Source organism: Patiria miniata, unplaced genomic scaffold, assembly GCF_015706575.1.
Source record: "Patiria miniata isolate m_02_andy unplaced genomic scaffold, ASM1570657v1 HiC_scaffold_6, whole genome shotgun sequence".
Lineage (NCBI taxonomy): Eukaryota > Metazoa > Echinodermata > Asteroidea > Valvatida > Asterinidae > Patiria > Patiria miniata.
In genome coordinates, this window is record NW_024037073.1 from 15,798,921 (window position 1) to 15,814,227 (window position 15,307).

The 15,307-nt window shown below is 41.8% G+C and overlaps 1 pseudogene; it reads right to left on the reverse strand.

Annotated features, from left to right (window-relative positions):
• Positions 1 to 1,864: 1,864 nt before the first annotated feature.
• On the reverse strand, positions 1,865 to 13,962 carry LOC119743291 (annotated as a pseudogene).
• Between the last annotated feature and the right edge of the window lie 1,345 nt (positions 13,963 to 15,307).

Consider the following 15,307-nt stretch of genomic DNA (forward strand, 5'->3'; position numbering starts at 1 on the left):
TCTCAAAATGTATAATGGCCCATGAACTCAAACTTCAACAGGGGTTGTTAGGCCCCCCCAAAAAGTCTCCAGTTTCTGGTATGGAGCTTGCCCAAAAAGTGGTGCGGTGACGCGGCTTCTTTTTTTTTTTTACCTGACTTTTTTGCTTCAAATGTCTGCTGATGAGCAAATGGTGCCCGACTAAACTTAGTGCAAATATATGGGAGTCCAGAGAGGCCACATTAAGCTTATTCTCAATCATAACCCCATCTAAAAAACACGTTAAAATGGCGCAGCAGCAGGATTCCAGTCAAACCAGTGAGTTTGGCGGTTTTGTGACATCTTTCATTGAAAAAAAACCTTTTTCATTTTGCCGATGCGCATGGCTACAGCGAGGCGCGCGCATACCAGAAACTGGAGACTTTTTTTTTGGCCTTATGCATCCTAAGATCTTGAGCAAAGTTGTTGCTTTAAACAAAAAAAGACAACAAAAAAGGCACCAAAAGCAACTGATCCTACCTACCTTTAAATTTTATTCCAGAATTGGAAATTATTGCTTCTGCAACACTATAACTTTTTTTAACTTGTGTATATCTCTTCGTCACTCCAAAACTATTATATAATATTGGATCGCTTTGAGGGCGATATACAAGACTATATTGCACAAGCTAAAATAATATTGCACGAGTTGAAGACGAGTGCATTGTTATATTGAGTGCAATATATTCTTGTATTCCCCCCCCCCCCGAAAAAAAGCCATCCAATATTATTATTAGTATTTATATTAGGCTGACTCGATTCGCTAGAAATACATTTCAGGACACTAGTATTATGCTCCGCATACCGAAGCACATTTCGCGCCGTTGAAGCTGCCATTGCGGTTGTGCTGTGGGGTGCTGTGGTCCAATGGTTACGGTGTTCGGCTTGTGTGCCGTGGCACACGGGTTCGAATCCTGGCCGTTGGAACATGGTGCTTGTGCTCTTGAGCAAGGCACTTTACCACTATTGCTTCGTCCTTCGGATGGGACGTAAAGCCGTAGGTCCCGTGTGTTGTGTAATGCACATTAAAGAACCCAGTAACACTTGTCGCTAAGAGAAGGGTTCGCCCCGGTGTTTCTGGCAGTGGCCGCAGCACCTTGCCACGCCTCCAGTTTAAATTCCCTAGATGGAATATTTCGGAGGACCACCAACCAAGTACCAAGTACCAAGTACCAAGTTGACAACAGTGCACGTATACCCTGCTGCTAGTGTTGCGCGCTGCGTCCGCATGCAGTCACGACGGTACTGCACACTACGCTCTGTTGACTGGTTGACAACTGTAAAGTTTCTACGCTCTAGATTGTGCAGGCACCATTGAAAATGCCAACCGATTTCATCAAACTCTTCGTAACTTACGATGCATCGCAGTGATGCGACGCGTCGTATCTCTACGATGCGTCGCAGCTGCGACGCGTCCTGCGATCCATTTCACAAAACACGTCGTAAGTGCGAAGCGTCGTAGGTGTATTTATAGCGCAACTCGGTGACTGTTTTATGTATTTAGTCAGCGTACAGTAAATAGTCGTCTGATATTCAACAAAGAGTCGTCGGATCTCAGCTCGAAATTTGTTAAAACGTAAAACAAAATGGCGGCCGTGCGATGCAATTTTGAAGGAAAACAAACTCTCATTGGACTGTATAGCTACTTTGAAATTTCAATTCTAATATTCCGGTCTAATTCATAATTATTCAATGAATTTTCTATTTACAACTTTACACACATTGCCTCAGTATTATTATCTCGTTAATGTAATGTTTATGGCATAAAACTGGCTACTCTTCTTATTTTGCGACGACCACAAGACACGTCTTAACTTGCGACGTGTTTTACGCTGTTGTCAAGGAACTTACGACGCGTTCAACACATCGCAACTTTCGTGAAATGGAAGATACGACGCGTCGCGAGTTGCGACGTGTTACACGTCGTAACTCGAGTTGCGACGCATCGCAGCGCTTCGTGAAATCGGGTGCGGCTGGATGACTATCAAAAATAACACTGCAGTCATCCGGGTACTTTTTACGAAAGCATACAATACGCTGATTTATTTTTACCATTGGGAGCCTGATATAAATAATAACATTCTATGTACAGGCTTGAATTCCAAGGGAAGGCGTAGAACGGACCTTTTTTCATCATCGATCCCTTACTGTTTACAAAATATGTCTATTTTAGAGAAACCCTCGGCAAAGCTACGAGCTTGACTGATTCATGGCAAAAAAACAGCCGGGCTGCCCAACTGTTCACAGTGGCTTGGCTTGGAGATCGCGGACGCATTTGTAGGTAGCCTTCTGGAGCGATAGGAACCTGGGATCGTTGCCGAAGCCGTAGGGGCTGAAGTGGCTGGAGACGTAGGCGACACCCAGCTTGTATTGGGGATCAGCTACGCATTGCTGGCCTCCTGCACCATGGTGACCAAACTGCCGACTACCCTGTAAAATATAAACAATAGTTTTAATAAGGAAATACAAATGTGTTTGGCTGGTTTTAAACAAGGACGTTTAAGACGGGCTTTGGGGACTGGACGCTAATGGCCCGAAACGAAGGCGAGGGACATTATTGGTGACCAGGCCCAAGCCGGCCTGTAACATACTTGTTTAATATCGGCTAGGCCCATATTCATTCCCATTCATCATGTTCATGAATACCTTTTCGGTGAAAAAGTCAAAACAAGTAAAAAAAATATCAATTTCCAACGATTTTGTTCAACAATTTTACTTCATGTTTTTTTTTTAAACACCAGTCTAGATATGTGCCTCTTGCGAGTACTCGTAAACATCTCCTTATATGGAGATTGGTGTGTGCATGGGGCATACTGCGGCTGATGTGGTGCAGAACAGGGGCTGTATGTGCCAGTGTATGTAATTTTAAGACTCTCAAAATACGGACTCATTGGTGTGCATGCCCAAGTGAAGATTGTGAATGTTCAACCAATAAAAGGGCCATATTTCGTCATCGTCACCACGAACTGACATTCACGCACGCGTGAGTGCGCTGCATGCGTGCGTATTTACAGAACCGGGTTTCACGAACTGACATCCTCCACAGTGCGGCACTTTTAGAGTGCACCCCATACATTTTCGTTTTCACGAACTGACACCCAAGCATGATTCTGTGAATAGGTGCACGTGAGGGTCAGTTCGTGGTGACAGTGACGATTTCATCCGAGTCCAAATTTCATGTGACACGAGGTAGCCGGTGTTTTATCAACCATTTAAAACCACCCACGTGACGGGCTCTCGACCATGCAGGATTTCCGTTGTTCATGCACCAATTTCAATGATTCAAAAAATACTAGACGGTTTCATTACTCCATAAAAACAAACATTGCATTGGCGGTTAAATTTTTGAAAATCCTCATGTGTTTAAAAGATATAGGCGTCACCCGCAATTTGTTCAGTCAAGCGATACTAATTGTTCCCTGCTGTTTGTGGTGACTGCTCTATATGTTCCGACACCCCTATGTTCCGACGACCCGCACATAAGATTAGCCCTTTTCACACTAGACAAATCTCGGGGTTGACGCAGGGTTGAAAACATGCATCGTTTCACACTTAAAAATTTCAACCCTCCGTCAACCCTACGTCAACCCTGAGATTGATTTCACCCGGGGTTGAACTCAACCCTGCTCCATACCAGGGTTGAGATTTTCAACCCGGGTTGAAATTCTTGCCAGGGTTCAAACCAGTAGTAACTGAGCATGATAAGCTTGATTTGCATGAAACAAGTGTGAAACGATGCGGGGTTGAAGGCGGGGTTGAAAAATCAAAAACTCAACCCGGGGCGGCACTTGGTTCGCCCAGGGTTGAGTTCAACCCGGGTTGAGAGGCTCTAGTGTGGAAAGGGTCATTGTTTTACTTCCGGTTTGGGTTAGGGTTAGGTATAGGAATATGTGCAGTCGGAATATAGGGGTGTCAGAACATGGGTGTGTCGGAACATAGGTGTGTAAACGTTGGTGTTAGGCATTCATCCGCTAATAAACTCCCCCGATTACAGCTTGAGAAAAGCGAGGGTTGAAATCCTGGTACAGGCTATGGAAATTACCCGAATATAAGCTCCATATTGTTATGGTATTCTGGTATAAGAGGATTCCCGGCATGAATAACAGATTAGAGAATGGCATATTACATCCTATACATTTAACAGCAAGACTTATTTTTTACCTCACAATCGAACAATGCGTATCCATTTGAAAAATTGGTTTTATGGCGACGACCTTGTCGAGGGAAGGCGGCCGGCCTCAGCCAAGATGTCCTCCACCAGCTTCTTGGACAGTAACCTTTGACCTTGTAGCATCTGCCCTCCGTTAGCGAGTATCCCATAAACCTTTGCAGCCGCCCTTGCCGTTCCGATGCCAGAGGAGGAGGGGTTCTCAAGTGCTCTCGCCTGCTGCGCTTGATCATTTTCTGATCTTCAGACAGAAAACGGAAAAAAAATTACATCTTTTTGAATGAAGGATTTTTTTTTAAATATTATTAGTTATCCCGCGAGCGCGAGTGGAACACGGAATAGTGTAGTGCATCTGTGTCCCACATACAACTCGGCCTTCGGCCTCGTGGTATGTGGGTGGAACAAAGACACACTACATTTTTTGTGTTCCACGAGCGCAAGCGTGATAACGAATTTATCTTCATGCAAACTTGACGCGCAGGACAGTTGGAACGAGCACACCCTACACGAACATTCAGCAGTTTAGCGTATGCAGCTGGAATGTTGCTCGCATCTTGGAACAGCGGAATATGCGGAGTGCGGTATGGACCGAGGCCGTGATACATGGTTATATGTAGCACGGCTTGTTGCCATGGATCGACCAATCAGGATCGAGGATTCAAGTTTACTTGAAGATAATACAATTTATACCCTCACCTGGTTATAGCTGAGACGGTATGAATACTTAAAGGCACAGTCCATCATTTGCAGCTATCCAAAAAGTAACTGGCGTTAATTATTGTTGAAAAACATACTTGGTTGAAAGATAGTAAGGGGACTAAACTCCCTGTAAAATTATTCTTTCTGGCAAGCTGCCATTTTGAAAGTAATCAACGAAAGCAGGCCTTTCCAACGGTGCTTCTTAAGATGCACCGTAGGAAATTTGAATTATTAGTAGTTCGTTTTGTTATTCAGCGAAGCGCGCGCAAGCATTTGCACGATGCACACGCACGCGCGGTTGCTATAATTCATCGGATCAGTGCGCGACATCGCGTAGCTGCAATCGGCTCATTGAGCACGTGTCTCGGACGCTGAATTCAGGCCCAATTCAAAACATGATTCAGCAACTTTTGATTTGAAATTGAGATCCTAGAATGCTGTTTTTCTCGGAATATACAGCTGAGGCTGAGCTGAAACTTCATCAGGTTAGTTGTTCAGTACCCTTCTTTAGATTTTGAGCACTTTTGTTGCTTCAAACGAACAAAATGCACAAATTACAAATGATGGACTATGTCTTTAACTAAACCTTTGCTAACTTAACTTAAACCCTCCAGCATTGGCATCAACTCTGGCTCTAAATCTCATTTCAAATCCTCGTAAAGTCTGAACAAATGGTAGCGGTGAATGCAAGGCTGGGTATGTGCTTGTTGAGCTTGCGCGCATACGGGCCCACCGGGGAAACCCCTATACGATCGTGAGCACGAAGCCCATAATGCATACTGTATATATGCACACCCACTGTCCCCATCTGAGAGTTCCAAGCCCCCTTGATCCAACTGTAACTGTTCTTGGTTTTGCAGTTATATGAATGAGAATGAACTGCTTACATAGGAGTGAACGGGATCTGATTGGTGTCCTTGATTTGGGATGGGGTGGTGGTGGAGGTAGGGCCCGCAGCGGCGGCAGAGCCGTTTTCAAACTGGGGGGCATTACCAAAAAGGGGCACTTGCTCAGTATTTTTGGGGGCGCAGCCATGCTGAAAAGTCGACACATATTTTTCACCGGACGCTTGGCCTCCAAAAAATCAAATAGTGAAGGGGGGGGGGGGGGCTGGTACCATTTCCCAACAGGGGGCGCTCTTCAAAACTGGCCATTGCTATGAAAAATACGTATTATGTGCCCATTTCAGGGCACATTGTAAGGATTTTGGGGCTGGTTTTTCATATTCCTTGTTTATATCTAAAATATCGATACCATTTTGGAAATAAGTTACTTGAAACAACTTTCCGAAAAACTTTTAGGGCCATTTTTTTATCTTGAGGAGCACATTTTTGCTCGTGGGGGTACATCTATGTCCGCAAAAGGGGCACTTGGGTAAATCTGGGGGGCAACTGCCCCATCCAGCCCCCCCCCCCCCCCCCCGGGTCCGCCGCCCCTGGGTGGGGGTGTGGGTAGGGTGGGGAGAGGAATGCCTCCCTTGGCCCCTGACTAGAGTGACAATGTGGAACAGCACAATTCAAATTTAAAAATTATACCACAGTGAATTTGACCAATTCAACTTGAAGAAAAATTCCAGCAAACAGACTGACCATGGCCATATCAGTGGCTTTCTGGATGACTTCGTGAATGAAGCTGCGGCCCGTCACAAACGCCCAGATGAACAGCCAGGACACGACGTCGCGGGGGATGTAGCTCAAGCTGACGCTATAGGGAAAGTCCAGTATGCCCGTCAACCGTGCCACGCGGTAGTTCAACTCCAAGGGCAGACCGATGTGAATGTCAATATCTAAATTGAAAAAAAAAATCAAATTACAAAAATACAGTACTTAAAAGAAATATAAGAAAGCAGGTTTCAGAAGTCCAAACATGCCCTCCTCCTTGCGTCCACAAAACTTCAGGCCAAATTCAACATGAATGCTTGCCATTTCTTAAACAGCGGCTAATAGTAGGGCAGTGGGTGCAAGACAACCCAACGTGCCAACAGAAGTAACAACAGCACATTAAGCATACATGTATGTCTAGCCCATCACAATTTTGACCTCTGCGGTTATCACGTCATGAGATCAGTAAAAACATCAAGGCAAAAAGTTTTCTCCCCTCACGCACTGGGTGGAGAGAGGCAATAGTGGGCAGTGGGTATTTTTATAAAGCGCACGTATCCACCAGGACTGGTGCTCAAGGCGCTACATCATTATTACCCCTGCTCAGTGGGCTAATGAAACACTCCAAATACCATCTCAGCTCCCTGGGGAGTATACAGCTCGATGCTGCCATTTCGGCGCAAAGCAGCTAATTAAATCACAATAACCATCTCTGCCCTCACAGGTACCCATTTACTCCTGGGTGGAGAGAAGCAATGAGTGACAAAGTGCCTTGCTGAAGGGCACATGCACCATGACCCCAGGCTGGACTTGAACCCACAACCTGCAGCTTTACATGCAGACCGCGAATCCGATGCCCTTAACCACAAGGCCACTACACGAGTAAAGTGTCTTGCTCAAGAACACACACACATGTTCAAATCAAGATTCAATTCGGGCGATTCACAATGCAGTGCGCCACCAAGAGTTTGCCTTGGAGAGTCCATTTTTCTAGTCTACAGTCGACAAAACATGGCCCATTTGAATGAGTGTCAGTAGACAACTTGAACTAATTTGTCATAGATTGGGGCATAGCGTTCTGCCGCCTCACAAAAAAAAAAACTACATTGATAAAAAGAAAACCAAAGAGCAAACAGATACTTGAAGCATACCTTTGCGAAACTACTGACTGGAAAAACGAACAATTTCAAATGTCCCGCGCTGTGAATTTGTCGACCATCTCCCACAATGCACTGGGAAAAAATGAACTCTTCGTGGCAAACTCTGGGTGGCGCACTGCATTGTGAATCACCCGAATTTCTCATAACACTACATGATCGAGTCGCACACAATGCACTAGGGCATACACTCTTCAGCAGCAAAAAAAAGAATGCCTTACCAAAAGGTTCAGCAACTTCGTCTTTGAAGAATTGGCCCAGGGTCCTGCGCTGTGGATCGACGCGCATCAGCAGCTGACTGCAGTACAGACCAAAGGTGAAGGCGTGGTACGTGCCCGTACCGGGACGGTCCCCGGCGGCCAGCAAGGCGGGGACTCGGCCAGGAGTCGGCCCAGAGCATCCTGGTCCTTCAGATCCTTGAAGCTGATTGGTTGGGCAGTCGCGGCCAGCCCTGCCTTAAAGATTCAAAACAGATAACAAACATCGAGTGTTAATATCTACAGTATGTCCCAGAAAAGTGTGCTTCTGACTATTTTGAAAATAACTACAAAACCATGAAGTCAATTTTGAAAATCTTTGATTGTGCAGATACTCCTTTTCCTAGGCCTGAACCCCTACGAGTTTCATTTAATTTCAGTCACGCATTACTACACAATGGTCAATTGAGAACAACCACATTTTTGGACACTGTGACCAGGTTCCCTCCCTTAATAGTGAATGTCAATGCTGTTTTACGTAAGCTGCGTAAATGACGTAAAAAGAAGGACATGGGTTTGAAATCATTTGCCTGGCTATCAGAGTATCAGTCATCATGGCAAGACCTCAGCTTAATGTTCAAGGCAAATGATTCAAATCCCAATTCCACATCAGCCTTTTCTTCACAACATGCAGGATTTCACACAGCTTACATCACACATACAGCACTGAAAATGAAGTAAAGTAACTTGCCAAGGGACACAAGTATTTTGCTCACTATCTTGATACTCAAAACATTTAGAAGCAGTTTGCTATGCTTTAACCAGTTCACGTCGGATGACGTGTATGCAAGGCTTTTGCGGTATTTGGAATAGATGACGGATAAACATGCAACAAGCGAGGCTGGAAATATCTGTCAGCGACCCGCAGTGAGCGAAGCAGGAAATATCAGGGTGTGCTACCCACAGATGATGGCCTGAACCTGTCTGGCATCGAGGTTCATGAAAAAAAAATCCCGTGTCTGGGTCAAAATAATCCCGGCACAAACTGGTTCACCTATCAGAGTTTCTTGCTATCAGCCTTGTAACCTTAAAATGTGACAGCAATGTTTTCAAATGTCTCACCTCGTGGTTGAGCAGCATTCGTACGGTGATCTTCTCCTTGCCACGTTGAGCAAATTCTGGCCAATAGAAGGCCACTGTCTGGTCGTAATCCAGCTGTCCTCTGTCTACGAGCATAGACATGCACAATGCAGCAATTCCTAGGATCAACAAGCACATCTTGTTGAACCATTAAAACAAAAATCTGCTCAACCATTAAAACAAGCAACAATTGATTGTGAAGATTAAATAACACATTGTGGAGAGTGCCTAAATTGTTTTAGGGACTTAAATGAAATTTACGACATAGCACATTTGTGGAAGCATACAATACAGATTTCTGAAAAATTTAGCAGTTTTGCTTACACTTTTAAAGGGAATATACAACATTTGCAAACATCGAAAAATAAAATTACCAAGATTTTATGAAATACCTTAATAGGATGTTGGTAAATGACAGTCTAAAGCATCCTGTAAAATTATGGCACCTGGTGTGAAGTCATTTTCAAGAAAATGGTATTTTTGTAAAAAATTCCAGCGGTGGTCAGCCGACCACCGTTGGAAAAACCTAACTATTTTTCAACTACTGCTCCAAATTTACCATTAATTCAGTCCAAATTTTGTTTGCTATTGGTTACATGTTCATGAACGGGTGCAGGCCAGCTAGACTGGTTCCCTTACCTTACAATTTTCTGGCATCCATAAATTGATCCATTTCATCTTTAGTGGAGTCAAGGAACCAGACTACTTGAACATTTTTGTTTTTCTTGGTTTTTCCAGCATTTTCGAACACAAAACTTCAAACATGTCAGTGTAACAATATTTGATCTATTATACCAACCCCTCAAATAGTTCATTTCTGAAAATTACAGCAAAAGCCAATGATGTACATTCCCTTTAACAGTGCTCTTCTTATCAGGGTTCAACTGTCATGACTGTATAAACACTATCACATTTGTGCACTGAGGATATATTTCCCATTTATCCCAAAATCAGTTTATAAAAAAATGCTTACTGAATTGGATTAAAGATCATTATGCTACTAAACTCCCCTTGATATTATTCTGTCCGACCTGTAGTTTAGTCGGAAAAGGGGGGTATCGTGCACCCTCGGAAATCAATTTCTAATCAACGTTTCTAGGTCAGAAAAAATGCGTAGAAAACGATTTGCTATGTTAAAAAATTGAAAAAATGTCCCACGTATTGTTTTTATGCAAATTAGTGCCGCCATAACCGAAAAATCTATTTTTAATTATATCTCAGCCAATATTGCAGATAACTGAACGAACTAGGTGTTTAAACCCATGTTTTCAAGGTCAGAGATCACAATAAAACTATTCTGGAAGTGACCACATGTGTCTGTGGCATAGGAATATGCAAATTAGTGCCGCTATTACCGGAAAATCATGTTTTTGGCATATCTCGGCCAATATAGCACATAACTACACCAGTAAGGTGTCTAAACCCATGTTTTGAGGGTCAAGTATCATAAGAAGACCATTCACGAAGTAACTATGTGTGTCTTTGGCATGAAAATATGTAAATAATAAAGTGTCGGTTTATCCGCTCTTTGATTTTTAGCCAATATCTCGGCCAATATTGCACTTAACTACACAAGTAAGGTGTCTAAACCCATGTTTTGAGGGTCAGGTATCATTAGAAGACCATTCACGAAGTAACTATGTGTGTCTTTGGCATGAAAATATGTAAATTCTAAATTGCCGGTTTATCAAAAAAGTGATTTTCAGCCAAATTATATTCAATTTCAGCCAATATTACAGTTTATTTTGAATATGATGGCTTAAAATAAACGTTGATCATTATTGCTTATCAAAAACCCTTATGTAAACATTAGCTGCAATATTGGCCGAGATATTGGCTAAAAATCAAATTTCTGATAAATCAACACTTTAGAATTTACATATTTACTTGCCAAAGACACACATAGTTACTTCGTGAATGGTTTTCTAATGATACCTGACCCTCAAAACATGGGTTTAGACACCTTACTTGTGTAGTTAAGTGCAATATTGGCCGAGATATTGGCTAAAAATCAAAAAGCGGATAAACCGACACTTTATAATTTACATATTTTCATGCCAAAGACACACATAGTTACTTCGTGAATGGTCGTCTAATGATACTTGACCCTCAAAACATGGGTTTAGACACCTTACTGGTGTAGTTATGTGCTATATTGGCCGAGATATGCCAAAAACATAACGTTCCGGTATTTGCGGCACTAATTTGCATATTCCTATGCCACAGACACATGTGGTCACTTCCAGAATAGTTTTATTGTGATCTCTGACCTTGAAAACATGGGTTTAGACACCTAGTTCGTTCAGTTATCTGCAATATTGGCTGAGATATAATTAAAAATAGATTTTTCGGTAATGGCGGCACTAATTTGCATAAAAACAATACGTGGGACATTTTTTGAATTTTTTAACATAGCAAATCGTTTTCTACGCATTTTTCTGACCTAGAAACGTTGATTAGAAATTGATTTCCGAGGGTGCACGATACCCCCCTTTTCCGACTGAACTACTGTTGTCATTTCAAAGAAATCAAGAAATGTAGGTGATTTCCAATAGGTCTCGTTCAAATGACGTCATTTCCTACAGACCATCCACGTGCATCGGCATTTGAGCGTCAACTTGCACAACGTGCATCGGCTGCGTAGTATTTCGTACACATTTCGAGCAACAAGCACGCGCGTTTGGAACATTTTCAACACTTGAGTGATTGCGTAAAATGCGCAGTTGCAGTTCTCCTACAGAGATGGCCGTCATTGAACGAGCCCTTTTGTCAGTTAATTAACTGATTTGGAAAGACTTGAAAGAAGGAGTGCTATCGACAAAATGGGTTTAGTAAGGCCAACAAAAATAAATATTCGGTCTCTGGTCAGACCAAAGTTCTGGAATTGACGCGGGGACGCGGCCTTTTTTTATTTTTTTTGCTTTTTTTTTTTTTTTCTTCAAGCTTGGATTGTACAGACAAGGTGGGTACTATTTTGCTTGTTTGGTGTCCTCATGTACATTGGTGTCCTTCGTAATTTGCCTTGGTGCTCTCGATCATTTGCCGTGGTGCAATTTCCCATTCCTTGGTGCTCTTTGGTAAAAAAAATTTGAGGAGGTGCGGCAATAGAGGGCGCTGTTGGAGCTACCGCGGAACATTTTGGGAAAAAAAAGATTGACGCGCATGATTAAAATCGACGCGCGCGCTGACCAGAGACCGACTTATTATTTTTTTTGGCCTAATCAAATGTTTTTGCATGGGTTTTCAACTATCTTATCAAAAAGTGTACTATCCACTGAGCTGAAACTTCAACAGGTTAGGTTTTGAGCAATCTTCTTTGAATTTTCAGTGGTATTATTACTGGAAACACAAAACATACATCAAACGCAAATGATCTGACACCGACCTTTGGTTGCTGAAAATATCACAGTCATTGTGTCCTCCTCCCAAAGTTGTCTGACAGTCGTGTCGGCAAAGCCCCCCCACAGGTCCACGACCTTTGACCCTTTGTAGTACACGCTGAAGGCCGAGCCTCCTGTGCTTTGCTCAACTCCATTCTCAAAGTTTTTCCTGCATGAAACCAAACAATTCTTTCCAAATTTCTAAAGGAACACATGATTGAGATCAATTTGAACTTGAAATATAACCATGACGACCACTCACAAAAAAATATGTATATATTTTTAATATATAAATAATATACAAGCGAGTTTGGAAGAAAGCTGCTTTTTTGGCGAACAATATTTTGCGCTCGGAAAATATCTTTGTTTGTAATTTCTGTGATTTTGAAGGCCAAGTACAAACCATAATTATGTTACCTATGACATTATGCCGATGGGCAACTGTCGGGCAAGCAAAATTTTTAATTTCGGCTCAGTGAGAACGTGCAATCGGCTCAGTGAGAACGTGTCTCGGACCCTGAATTCAGGCCCACTTCGAAAAAAGATTCAGCAACTTTTGGGTTGAAATCGAGATCTTTGAATGTTGTTTTTCTCGAAATAAACAGCTGAAGCTGAGCTGAAACTTCATCAGGTTAGTTGTTCAGCACCCTTCTTTAGATTTTGAGCACTTTTGTTGCTTCGAACCAACAAAATGCACAAATTACAAATGATGGACTGTACTTTTAAAGGCTTATGATGAGAACAGGCTTGATAGTTGATTCAAACACTGAATGATAAAAACACAACATTTGCATGAACCAAAAACCACTTATTGTAAACAATAATTATGTTATCAACAAGCTTCAAGGATAATAAAAAACATCTGGGTTGAAATGGTTTGGCAAACGGGCGATCATGACAGCAAATACAACCTGAAAAGTGCTGCCACTGGTTCGAATCCCGGCGCAACAGATCCCTGGGTCGGGGGTCGCTTCCTTTGCCACCAGATGCAGAAGTGCTTGGCCAGCCAGCCAACCAGAGTGTTGTTGAGCAGCGACATCACGGGGGCTAACAGCACGGCCGTCAGTTGTTGCAAATATGAAATCATCTTTGATTCACACGAGTTTAAGACAATAACATGCAGAAAGTTTGCATGTCAACTGGAGTGCAAACACAGTGCTTTTCCAAAGTGCGTCAGAGAGTTGGCAAGTTATCGCTGCTATCTGCTACCTGTACTTTGTACTCAGTGACCTTTGACCTCGACACGCATTCCATTGTCATGAATGGTAATTCCAAAGTCAATTGTTCCACTATCAATTGTCCACAAAATGACACGCTAATGATAAACTACGGCACCTTTTTTGTGTGATCAATTGCCACTTAATCTGAGACGCACCAGATGTTTATTTACAAACACTTGTTGACAATGACAAATATGTCCATTTCAGTTACATTACTGAATGTTCACGACTGTTTACATTCATGAACTGGCAACAGTTGAGGAACTGGCAACAGATATTTTCAATTACATAAAAATTTTAAGTTTTGTTGGTACTCTACAGGGTGAGTAAAAAAAAATGAAACCCAAATGTCGGGACTATTGTTTTAGTGAAGTTCTGGATGTAGCACTTTCAAAATCTAGGACATGAAAGCCCAATTCATAAGCTTGGTTTTAGAACAAGAATCATTCAAATCACTCATGTACTTTTTAAGTTACGGAATTGTAAACACAACCACCGTTTTAAAATTCTGTCCACGAATCACAAAAAAGGTGTGCGTTCTTTCAGCAAAACAAAAACAATTCACACACATCCCTACTGTGATTTTTTTTTTCGTTTTGCTGAAAGAACACTTACCTTTTTGTGATCCGTGGACTGAACTTTAAAACGGTGGTTGTGTTTAAAATTCCGTAACTTGAAAATTACAAGAGTGATTTAAATGATTCTTGTACTAAAAGGAAGCTTATGAATTGGGTTTTCATATTTTAGATTTTGAAAATGCTACATGCAGAACTTCACTAAAACAATGGTCCTGACATTTGGGTCTCGCTTTTTTTTGACTCACCCTTTATTTTAGACATTGGTTGATGGCAACAGGCATTTAAATGAAAACTTTAGGTCAAAAGTTAATATGTCCTGTAAGCTTTGTAGATATTTTTCTCACTAGTTTTTTATTTAAACTACTTTCATTGGATCAAAAGGAGAGAATTTCAAAATGGAGGAATATTGCAAGTAACTGTTTTAAGTAAATTTCTATTAAACAAAGGCAAAGCACATTGGGTAACATGCCTTTGCAATTCCAGAAAAGTATCTTTACAAGTTGGTTAAGTAATCTTCAGTTAAACATTGTGATTGGTTTGTAACACACACTTTTTTAAAAACAATTCCATTAATTTTTTTGCACACAAATTGAACCATATCCACAACATTATTGAAATTTTAAAAACATTTGAACCACGTACTGATCAAGTTTCTACCATCATTTTAATACTCAATTTTTTTTTTACATTCTTCGTTTATTACTAAATCTACTGGACCATCTACTAAATACATCAAAATATGTACGAAGAGGACTTACTATTTCAAGTATTAATCCTATAAGTAAGCCTATATATAAGTCCGTCACACTCCATCAAAATTTGGGCAAACCAGCAACAGTCTGGAGGACCATGTTCACCAAATTCCCCCAAAATGGGGGGATGGATTCTGATATCTACTGAGCTAAAATTCCAACAGGAATTTCTTTTTCATAACCTGCTTCAGATTTAATAGTCTGAGTATCACCCGTTATCCACGGAGCCCAGACTCCTGTCTAACGTCTGATATATCAAAGCATGCAGATTTATGCGATATCGCGCCTCAGTCAATCAGAGTCGACTTTACTTAATCGTGATGTCATTTCATTCCCAAATCAGGACTAAACGTTTGATTGGTCAATTCGAATGCAGTGTTTTGTAGTGCAACAACAG